Genomic DNA, 11954 nt, shown 5'->3' on the forward strand with positions numbered 1-11954 from the left:
TCTATCAAAAGGCATATGTACAGACTTCCCACATCCTAATCAGATTTGTACCCTCAAACCCTAGTGTGAGCTTTAGGTCACTTCCAAGGTCATTATCACCTTTAGGACTGCGCCTTGCTCTCATGCTGCTCACTCTAATAAGTTCTGTCTCTCTGTTCCACCTTAAAGAGAATCACAGACCACAGAACTTCAGTGTACATACTTATACATCCAGCTCACCTGTTCCAGCTGCATCAAGAAACCAGCTTGGCTTCTGTCTATATTTTGGAGCTGTGCTCCTAACATGCCTAACTGTAATTAATATTTAGTAACATGGAATAACAAACGTCTTTTAACCTACCTTCCTGATAGACCATCTAATAAACCTTTTAAGAGCAGGCACTTAAAAAAACAGCTCTCCCAGGAATGCGTGATGGCTCATGCCTGTGATTCAACCACTTGAGAGGCCTAGACGGGGAGAACCACATAGTTTGAATCCGTCCGGGGAAAATGTTGTGGAGACCCTCTGGCAAATGGTGTGTGCTTGTTATTCCAGCCACATGGGACATATAAGCAGGAGGATCCTGGCATAGGCCAGCAAGCATGTGAGATCCTATCTGATGAGAAATTAAACCAAAATGGACTAAGGGCATGGCTCGGAGTGTCTGTCTAAGAAGCACAAACCCTTGAGTTCAAACCTCAGAACTATAAAATAAACTCTAGCAAATGGAAATTTTTATTGTTTTGCCCTTTTTTAACTTTTATATTTTATTGGAAAGGTAATGAGTTGGGGGGATCACAGTTATACAAATAAGGTAATAAAAGCATTTGTTTTTTAAACACTGTTACCTCATCCCTCATTTTTTCCCTTACCCCTGACTATTTTCTCCCATACAAATTGTTCATATCTAACATGTTATCAAGTAGTATCCATGTTATATTAGTTCATCCTTTATCCTGTTTTTTCTGTGGTTCCCATTCCCTTCCACATATCGAATCATCTTATTTACAAGTAATTTTTCCTTTCTTACAATTATTTTCCTTAAAAGAAACTGATGAGATACAGAGCCGAAGGAAATGCAAGGTCATGTTCAAGCTGCTGGTGTGGGCTTTACCCTTCCTCACCCAGACTGTTCTCCAGGCCAGCTATGGACCCTTTGACCCTAGGTACTGTTGTTTCTCAAGCCCAGACTCATGTATGTAGATCAACTGACTATGGAATTCTGCTTGCCACTATCTCTGAAAGATCTAAGTTCAAATTCCCAATCAGAGAGAGGAAGAAGATGCTCACAAAACAGACTGAGAATCAGGATCCCACAGAGCCAGTCTGTGGAAGGTTGAAAAGTCCTACAGGCCCATGTGGGCATACAAGGAGCTGAACTTTCTTCCTGAATTTTGCACCCAATTTCACTGAGCACTTCCAGACAACTTAGGGAGCTACTGCCACTATATCACAATGACAATGACAACTGTTGACTAACCCCCCCCCTCTCCTTTCTCTCTCCCTTTCTTCCTCTCTCGCCCCCTCTTTCTCTGAATTTCAAGACAGAAAGCTGTCTCCAGCCATTATGGAGGCATTTGTCTGTGGTCCCAGCGTCTGTAGATTGAGTCTAGGAGTTCAAAGTCAGTTCAGAAAACACAGTATGACTGTCAACAACAACAGAAAACGCCTTTTCCAGTATTAGCTGTGTTTGTGTTTGGCATCTGGACTTAGGAGTGGACTTAAAGTAAAAAAAAGTTATGAGAGTCCACAAACTGAAAAGGAACAACAAGAGCAATGAGCCAGATGATAGTGCTTCTGAGCAGGAGCTCAGAGCTCATGCATGCCCAGATGAGTCTCATTGCCAACAGTGGGCCAGGCACTGGGACATAGACTGCCATGAGGTCACTAAGGTCATTCACACAGGTACCCAGAAACACAGAGCACACAGCTAGAGACATTTGCAGTCTGAGTCTACAATAATATCAGGCACAGGAACCAAAGAGCCACGGTCTCAATGTCTCACTCATAATCCATCTTTATGGGACCCTGGAAGGCTTTACACAGCCATCAGATCTTAGAGCGCCTCAGCACAGATGGTAGAGCCTTGTTAGTAGGAGATCTCACCAAAAGGCAGAGGACTCCATGACCAGTGCCCACCTGGAAGTCACTTGCACTGTCAAGACAGCCACTACCCTCTGCTGTTGCCTTCTGATTCAGGCGGGGGAGGAGCTGTCCAGGACCACGCTGCAGGGTGGTAAGGCTTTCCCTAAGCACTTGCAGCACTCTTCACACCCCCTGGGGAGCCCCAGATCCCTGCCTATGACCGAATAGGAGCTCATGACACCCGTATCACCATCTTCCTGAGAGTAGAGATTACATTAGGCAAGACTCCAGGCAGTAACTAGGCATGAGTCTGATGAGTGGCCCATGGGATAAGAAGAGATAACTTAGCCCCAGAGGCCCTCATGACTGTGGAAGGAGCATGGTTCTGGCTCACCTTAGGGCAGTGTCAGGGAGAAAGAGCATGTCAGGTGGTCTCCTGGAAGGGAAAGAGCATGCTTCTAGCTCACCTGGGGCAGTGTCAGATGGTCTCTTGAGAAGTCATCATCCTTGGGCTTGTCCTTATATTAACCCTTCCCTGCCTGAGTGAAGAGTCAGATCCCTCCACAGACAGGGACTGTAGGAACTGAGGCTCATCCTTCAGGAACAGGCATCCTACACCCTCCCCCACAATTCCAGGGTGGGTCTCACTCAAGCTGAATGTGTCCATGGAGGAGAGAAGCTACTGCCTCAGCACACAGCAAACCTGCTATAGATGGAACCTATTACCACTGGCCCTTAGGCCATGATGCCAAGCCTGTTAGAAACACAGATCGGGAAAGATAAACCTGAGCCCCCAGTGAATGGCCTGGAGTTCCTTGAGGTAGAAGGGGGACATGGCAGTGAGATGGTATGGAGTTTGGGGCTCAGAGGCAGGATGGGGCAGCAGGTAATTCAGGAGTAGCAACAGTAGTGACCTTGGGCCTGGCACCAGTCCAAAGATCCAAGTCACAGCAGGCCAGAATATGTTCACGTAAATCAAGCCAGAGTGCCCTCGGTCTTCTTTCTCTTGTAATCCTTTGCAAAGAGGCCCAGGAAAACTCCTCCCTGCTTGTGCTTACCAGTGCCCTATCACAGCACCTTGGGCAGTCTGCCCCTGATATCATCCCAATTCAGGGAGGACCGGTAAATGGCCAGAATCCAGACTATAGGCAAGTGTTCAGACTGATAGATCATTCACCTCAAACAAGCCCAACACAAGCCCTAGGAAAGAATTTCCTCTTATATCATGTCACCATAACCATTATGAAGAATCAGACAGCGTCCTTCCTGAGAGGGCTCCCTGACAGAAGAGAGAGGGTTCCTTGGAGGTCATAGGGGACATAGAATATTGAAATATGGTATAAACCACTGCCTGGTGTGAATGTGTAAAAAATTCAGCAGACATTTTGGTCCCCTGATCTGCTTTCTTGATTCCCATCAAGATTGTGTCTGTTGTTGGCCTCTATACTGGATTGATAACTATGTGGCTTTTATAAGTTGTAGAAGAGAAGAACAGCTAATGGTAAATTGTTTGAGAGGCAAGAAGACTCTGTTTCCAGATGGCAGCATGGGAATGTAGGACATAATATGCATATCTTGAGTCAGCATTAATATTCGGTCTCTGATGGTCATATTTGGGGCTTGGGGGAGGGCAATCACGCTTTGGGTAGTATAGCATAGCCTACAAATCTTTTTTTTTCACTAGGCCTAAAACTACTGTCTTGTAAAAGCCAAACACTGTCCGGTCAAGGTGGAGAATGTCTAATAAGTCAGATGTCTATCACCTCTCTGGAGAGCTCAAAGGTCTCTCTGAAGGAGTGTTAGAAGGTAAATGACGATGGATTCGGAATTGAAGATCAAGCAGCTGTGGCATATGACCATGAGAACAGCTTGACGCTACATAATGCAGTTATTAGAAAACGCCGTATTGTTTAGACCCTCTGGTAATGAGTTTGACACATAGATAGATAGCTTGGTTTTCCAGCTTCTGAAGAAAGGAGAGTGAGAGCTGGCAGAGGTCTGAGGCAAAGGGCCCATCCCCAGGTGGTACAGTCTCATGTGTTGGATTATTATGACCTAAGAAGGAGACAGGAAGTGTCCTTTAGGCTAGTAGGTACAGGTGGAAATGAGCATCTGCCTAGGAATTCTTCATCCCATTCCTCAGGGGGAAATAGCTGAACCATGAAAGGTGGAAGAAGAGAGGAAGTCTTGGTATGGAGAGGGCTATACAGGCAAGTAAGTTGGGAGATTTAGAGGTCAGGGATACATCATCGATGCCTAGTTTTGTAACAATAGCCCTGCTCAAGAGCGGAATTCAGCAACTGGAGATAACTGAAAATGAGTGGGTAAAGACATCTCACATGTTAATATAAGGCTTTGGGGGTTCTTAAAAAGTGTCCTCTTACTCTTGTTATGATAGTATATAATGAAGAACGATAGTATATAATCCAGAGAGGGCAGAGTAAAAGTATCGATCAAAATACTATCTGTTTTCTTTGCTGTAGACAGCCGTAAGTGAGGTTAGCACATGCAGATGGTGAGGTTTGGAGCTTGGTACAGCTTCGGAACCTGTGCTCTCTCAGGTTCACATATCCTGGGAACTATGAGATAACTCTGGACGTTTCCATGGAGGAGCCATTCGACCTTCAGAGAGATGTGTTCCTTCCTTCATTAAGATAAAGACAAGTCACCTCGTTTGTACTGAGGACAGAATCCAGCTGCGGACCATGGTCGGGAAGATTGCTCAGTCTAGTGACCAAGTGTCGACAGTCATGAGAGAGATGGGGATCAAAAGTGGCAGACATACCTGTGGCAGACAGCATGCCCCCATGCTTCTCATTCCTAAAGTGCCTTGAGCTGCTCCTGTTCCAGTTTGTCTCGCCATAACTCTGTGAGTTTCTCTCACATACTTTTTCCCATAATGCTCTTGGTGCCAAGGAAAAGAGCCAGTGTGGTGCATCCATAACCATCAAACAATCAGTACAAAGCCTAAGGGAGGATCCCTATACTATAAAACACTCACCGAGAGGACTACATTGGACTCCTCTTTGGGCCCTTCTCCAGATGAAGAGTCTCACTACGTTCACAGCTTTCCGTTCACTTCCAAATAATTTTACTCTGTTAACTTTAAACACTTTCCTGCCTTTTAATTCTTTAACAGGTGGAGCAAACAAATCAGTACCAATAGGCATCAGTATAAGCAAGTTCCATCCTTGGCCCCCTAACCAGATAGATTAGGTTGTCCTGCTGGCCCGGGGGAAGTCTGCCCTCTAATGGAATTGCCAATAACAGCAGCCATACACTAGACTGATTCAGTCTGAGCCTTCTTTGTGAATTTATATGGTTACATCTCAGTCACTTTTTTGTTCTTCATTCTCGATACTGTTGAAGATTTTAAAAAACCATACCAATCACTTCTGAAAAGGATATGCCTGGTTCCTTATCAAGTTCTTGGAGTTTGTACAGAATATCATGAAGTTCTCTGGCTGAAATAAGTTTCCTTTTGCTAAGTTAAGGTCTCAATTGGTGAGATGACTGAACTTGTCAGATAACCGGGAAAAGAACAATATGGGGTTTTCATCTGTGCCTTGAGTAATCGCCCTGGCTAAAAGCCATAGGTTTAATAATGAATCTTTTTGCTCTTTCCTGAATCATATAAACATGTGATCTCAGGCTCAGTGGTCAGAAGAAATGGAGCCACTAGTACCTGGTAGTCCCAATTGGGATCTTAAAAGCATCTATGTCATCTGTCTATTCACCAGGTTGGAAGAGCTTAAAGTAATTGACTTATTCTTTGGCTTTTGTTTTAATCCTATTTGATTCTTACCCAGTCAGGCAGGTTGTTAAAAGGAGGTGAACATCTCATCAAGTCATAAATGAAAGGACATACTCAAATTCCTTAATTAAATGAGTGGAGTCCTTGGACAAATTGTCCAATTAAATTTCCATTTGTGACAATTCAGAGATGAAACAAGTAACAGCTTCTTCCATTGTTGCCACTTATTGAGAGGGCAGGAGAGTGGAATTATCTCTGAGGTCTAAGGAAATATGTCATCCTGGTGAAATTTACAAGGATAGAAGAGGGTCTGGGAGAGGATGAAGAAGAATGCGGCCAAGGGACCTGCTTAGGGTTAGGAGTTGGAGGGAGTCCCAGAGAAAAGCCTAGGGTTAGTAAAATTAATAATCTCTAAAGAGGTGAAGAGAAGGATGCAGAGCAGAACAAAGAGAAGATGAAGATGGGAAGGAGGAAGAGACATTCAAAGGTACCTAAGGGGCAGTGATAATTTGGGAGGGGATCAAGAAGCACATATCTATGGATCTAAAAGAAGGGAGAGAAGACTGCAAAGTAGCGAGTGATCGATCTTAAAAGTGGGACAGAACTCAGGAAAGTCCAGGTGAGACTTATTTTGAATTCATCACTCAAAAATCAGAAGTGGCACCGTAGCTCAAGTGGTAGAGTGCTAGCCTTGAGCAATAAAGGGGCTCAGGGATAACACCCAAGCCCTGAGTTCAAGCCCCACAACTGACAGAAACAAAACAAAAGGACAGTAAAAAAAATACAGAATGTCTTTGCCCAGATCCCACATAGAGAGTCTTCAGTCATATTTGATCCCGGAAGTATCTGGCTGGAACGAATATGACAGCATCATAGGAAGGATGTTGTTACCAGATTCATTCAGGTGCAGAAAAAAGGAAGTAATGTAGACTATGGTCATAGGACCAAAGAGATATGCACCCTGATTCAGAAGATGGCTTGCTCTTAGCTCTTATGTTAGTAGCCAAGGAAGCTATCATTTCACAGACAAGTGGGGCTGAAGGCATAGCTCAGCAGACTCTGGGTCGCCACTGACACCTACTGGCAACTGAGTCCTTTGACAGGTCACATGCAGGTGAAGATCAGCTCTGACCTGCCCCTATCCCATGTCTCACTGGGCTGGCACTTCACTTGGATAAGCAGGGCCACAGCAGATCTCCAGGCAACAAGAGGTCTTGCTTTCCTAATCTACAGTACTCTGAACATTCACCAACCACTGCTACCTTGGCCACTCCCTAAGGCAGCTACTCTCCAAGACCCACATCCCATTACAACTTCATATTTTTCTGGACAAGGGGGTACAGAACTCAGGTCTCAGTGCATGATCCCTGTGGCATCCTCATTCCCTACAGAGTGAGAGGAACAGAGCCTGGGAGACTATCCCAGCTCTTTCAGAAACTTGTGCTATCTCAGGAAGCTAGTATGGCTGTGGGGCTTGGAGACATCGCGCCTCTTGCCAGATCTACTAAACATGTTCTGAAAGCATTCTAGAGCTGTCCTGACACAAATCTCACAGCATGCAAAAGTGATGTGTATCAGGACACCGTGACTTCAGAAGCAGGTTCCATGAAGCAGGGCTCTTCTTCAGGCATGAAGCTGTCCAGAGCCAGGCAGGACTCGGAGGGCTGGTATGAGCTCTATATACTCATTCCATCCTGTAATCTAGGCCTCTAGAGTGTGAGGCAAGAATACATGTACCCACTTCAGTGGTTCTCAGGGGCTCTGCAAGGTACTCACGTGAGGTGAGCAGGGTAGGAGATCCTTTGTCAGTAGAAAATCATTTTGCTTTGTGATCACATTCTGTTTCAACATTGCTCATGCCATCAACATGATCATGAACTAGAAAGAAAACACTGAGCTGTTGAAACAATGAACTTGTTTGCGGAGCCCCTGCCTGGGTTTAGAAGGACTGCACAGTTATTCTATATGCTCTAGATAACCACTATTCAGTTACCTGTGTTTCAAGTCGGGTCCTGCTCTTTCCTTGGTACTTTCTGGGATCCCATTACCTCATTTGTAAGCAGAATAAGAGTGGGACCCACCTTCTCAGACAAGGACACAAGATGTAGTGAAGAAGGAGGGGGCTTCATGGTGTCCTCCTGCCTCTTATGAAGGCATCACACTCACTGCCTGGCAGTGGGGCTTCTAACTCCCAGGTAAGTGTTCCCCATTTTCAAATCCTTTTCCCCTGCTTGTCATTCTGATGCCAAGCTAGGGGGTGGCAGATGGGAAGAGAAGCCAGGGTGATCCAGGCACGGAGACAGCTAGAACTCTAAGAGGGAATTCTTTTTTCTCTCAAATTCACTGAAGAACATTAAAGGGATCTTGTATATGTAGAGAGAGAAATGAAATAACTCAATCATTGAATTTGGAAGGTTCAACTGAAAAAAAAAACTACGAAGCAGTAGGAAAAGTTAAACAGATTATAAGAAAAGGTTAACTAGTAAAGGAATGTGGTGAGCCAATGTAGACAGCCTTCCACCTTAGAAAAACTTCCAGAAAATGAACAGAAGTTGGAATGAAGAACTGTGAACAAAAACTGTTCCAGAATTAGAGGGTTGGGGGTGTCACATTTAATGAGTCCAGCCAAGGCATGTAAAGAGAAAGTGATGATGAGATTTCACTGTGCTCAAGACAAAACAAAACAAAATGAGGATATCATAGAATCTCTCAGGGAAAGAAAACAGGCCATGGGCAAAATATCTGGTACCAGAAGAGAATGAAACAGTAGCTCACACGTGGCAGGGAGGTGACTGTCAGGGAAGTTTGGATACCCAGAAAAAGCTGTCACTAAAGGATATATAGTTCACAGAACTTCACTTCTCTATACCCTTGTGAGCATGCTAGAAGACACACCCCATCACACACCCCGTCACAGTTGTGCTCAAGAAGAGCACAGCTGGAAAACCAAGTGATTCAACAGGAAAGCTATCATCAGCTTCAAGGTAAAAGGCAAGCTCAGGAAAGCACCTTGCCTGGTTCAGGATAAGAACTGACCAGCAAGTTCTAGGCAGGCCAGTGACACTGCTGTATCAGTAGGGACAAAGTGGTTTGGACTGCTATAGAATTGCAGTTATGGACTCAATAATTGAGGAATCAACTACGGTAAAAACAAGCAAATACAAGTTAGCACAGTGTGAGGTCATGCCAGAAACAGGACAAGTAACAGGCCTAGTGAATCAGCAGTCCTAATGACATAAACCCAAGTTCCTGTGCTGGAAAGTGAAAGAGACTGGCAGCAAGATAGTATGCATGACAACTGATTTCATGTGCGATGTCGATGTAACATGTGTGTGTCTAAGCTATTGTATATGTTTATGTTTAGTGTATAATCTTGTGTCCAATACACATATATGTGAGTATGATGTACAGAAATGCATGTGAGTAGCATGTACAGGCATACGACACAGGTAAACATGGTGTACATGCAGATGTGCCTTTTATGACAGGTGTAGGCAGGTGTATTCATATGTCAATGTGTATATGAGTAGACCCATATGCGTGTCCAGACTTGTATATGGGGTGTGTACAAGTGGATGTGTGTAGTTGGTACAGCAAACTGAATTGCAAACTGTACAGTATAGTTTTTACTATATAGTAAAATACGGCGCAAGTGCTCAGATGGGCCTTTATGATATGTGAAGGCATGTGTGTTGGTATATGTATACAAGTGTACATGTATGTTTGCATGTGGTCCATGCAATTATATACGTGTAGTTCGTGTAAGCAACTGTGTGACACATGCAAAAGTGTGGGTCGTGTGCAGGCATGCGTGTGGCATGTATTCAGGGCAGTAGTATGTGATGTGTGGAGTTATACATGTGTGGTACCCATGCATGCAGACATGCATGTTGTGTTTAGTGATGTGCATGCATGGGTGTGATGTATGTAGGCATGCAGTATGGAATGTATGCCATGTATCCCCATGCATGTAACATGCTGGATGTGCGTATAAGGGTGTGATGAATGTACAAATATGTATGTGGAGTCTGGTATTGTCCAGGATGGTCCTGAACTGCTGAGCTTCAAGAATTCTCTTGCCTCGGCCACTCAAGTAGCTGAAGTTTCTGTGGGTCAGCGATCCAAGCTCTACTCAGTGCTGAGAACCAGCCCCACCTAGACTCGCATACATTGCCCTTTGGTAAGGTGTTTTACATCAGGCAGCAGGATGCAAAGGTCTTTCATGTTGCCATAGGGCCTGAATCCTGCATGCAGTGGAAACCTTCACAAACACACTCAGAAACTTTCTCAGAACTGAGAAAAGTTCTTGCTGTTGAGTCCAAATGACATGTCAAAGAGCCCAGGATGCCTTCACTGGCAGACAACAGCAAGCCAGGAGGGCAAGAGCCATCATATCGATAAACCAGGTCTTCTCAATTGTATGTTACCAGTTAGGTAGATGCTACTCACACAAACTGCTGGTCTTGAAGGAGAATGAGAAAATGATGGCTTGGGAAAGTCTCACTTTATTGTCCTATGCACAGGAATGGTTCCAGGAATTGGAGAAGGGTTTAGGGTTTTAATTTCAATGCTGATGGAAGGATCAAGAACCAAACAGGAAGGTAAATTACCCAAAGACATAAGAGTTGCGGGAAGCTACTGCGGTCAGTGTGGACAGGAATAAAGGTTCAAGCCAAGCATTTGGTCTCACCTTGCATCTGAAGCTGGGGTCTGGGGACCTGTGGCCACCTCTAGTGGTCATAAAGTCCTCTCCACACTTGGAGATCCCACAACAGGCTGGAGCAATATTTCTCAGGCTTTCCTGTCTCTGTCAGTCTCTCCCAGTCAGAAATACCAGGCTACTATTGGCCAGAGTCTGAAAAAAGAAGCAGTGTGTTTACACCTGTGTCCAGAAGTACAGCATGTGGATAGCAGCTGGGCCTGGAGGACTAGCCCTCTGCTGGCCTTTGGTATTACTCCCTATATAAACATTTAGCTTCACCTTGGATTTTTTTTTCTATTCCTTTGTTTGGTTGAAGTCATCTATGAGTCTGCTGGGGAAGGGGCAAGGCTTCTTCATGGATAACGTGTCAGTTCTCTGTGAATCCTCCCTGCCTTGGGAACTTTGTGGTGATTGGTGTCCCTGTCAGTCACCAGAGGTGGTTTGGGCCAAATTCCATTTTGCTGGAAGAAGATCTGAGGCTCCACCAGTGTCTCCTTTATGCTCTGCTCTAGAGCAGAAAAATCTGACTTGAGCTTCTTCTTCCCAAGAAGCAGGACTGAGAAGAATTTCAAGCACTGTCTGGGCAGGTCATACTTGGGGCCATTGTAGGTCAAGAAGATAAAGAGGAAAAAGGACACAAGAAGGCCATTGTCATGAGACCTGAGATACGTTGTCTTCTCTGAGTGGAGCTGGAGCGCTATACTAATGATCACGTTTGGCTCTTAAGAGGTGAGATGATGGCCCAGAGGCGGCAACTGGTATACCAGGAGCTGAGGGGAAAGACCCATGGGTCCAGGCTGATGACACTTTAAAGGTTACATTATTATCTTCTATCTGTGTAGCATACATAGCTTATGAATCTGAAACCGAGGGAACACCTTCACCTCTAGGACATAGGTGGCCAGCAGGTATGAAACAGTACTGTTGTCAGTCTTTTCCTTTGACAGACACTGGTACTCGCCTCTGTCTTTTTCTGACAGGTGGAAGATGAGCAAGTTTTTCCGAGCCGCAAGACCATACTTAAGTTTCTTGACTTTCAATGTTTGATTCTGGAACTTCCAGACCACCTGAGCCATGTTGGATTTTAGGTCACATTGAAGTGCCGCCATACCACCACGCCAAGCAACACGATGATGCTGGATGCTTCTTTGACTTTTTTCTGAAACATCGAGAGAAATGTTCACAGTAACAACAATCCTCAACTGATTTCTGAAATAGCTCATTTCCTATGGATAGAGTGTTACCCACTGGAGCAAGATGGCTGTTCAGAACTGAGGGGATAAAACATAGGGCCAAAAAGCAAAATGAGCCCCAGCTAGCAGCCCTCAGGGATAAGGAAACTACACAGCTCAGTAACAGAAACCCCACTTCTTAAAATTATTTTAAGCAAAAAAACAAAAAACAAAAAAAAACATAGCTTGGATACTTTCTCT

At 44.6% G+C, this 11954-nt stretch overlaps 1 protein-coding gene and 1 long non-coding RNA gene across 2 annotated transcripts in view; one reads left to right on the top strand and one right to left on the bottom strand.

The window, feature by feature from the left end:
* LOC150065169 (semaphorin-4D-like) overlaps nt 1-11954 on the bottom strand; it is a 56886-nt gene that overhangs the window by 31911 nt on the left and 13021 nt on the right. The window lies entirely within an intron of this gene.
* LOC150065170 (uncharacterized) lies at nt 4070-11874 on the top strand. Its single transcript, XR_016534920.1, has 3 exons — nt 4070-4279; nt 11070-11250; nt 11502-11874. It is a non-coding gene; the product is annotated as an uncharacterized LOC150065170 (long non-coding RNA).

The sequence above is a fragment of the Megascapheus bottae genome, chromosome 3, assembly GCF_031878675.1.
Source record: "Megascapheus bottae isolate mThoBot1 chromosome 3, mThoBot2.hap1, whole genome shotgun sequence".
Classification (NCBI taxonomy): domain Eukaryota; kingdom Metazoa; phylum Chordata; class Mammalia; order Rodentia; family Geomyidae; genus Megascapheus; species Megascapheus bottae.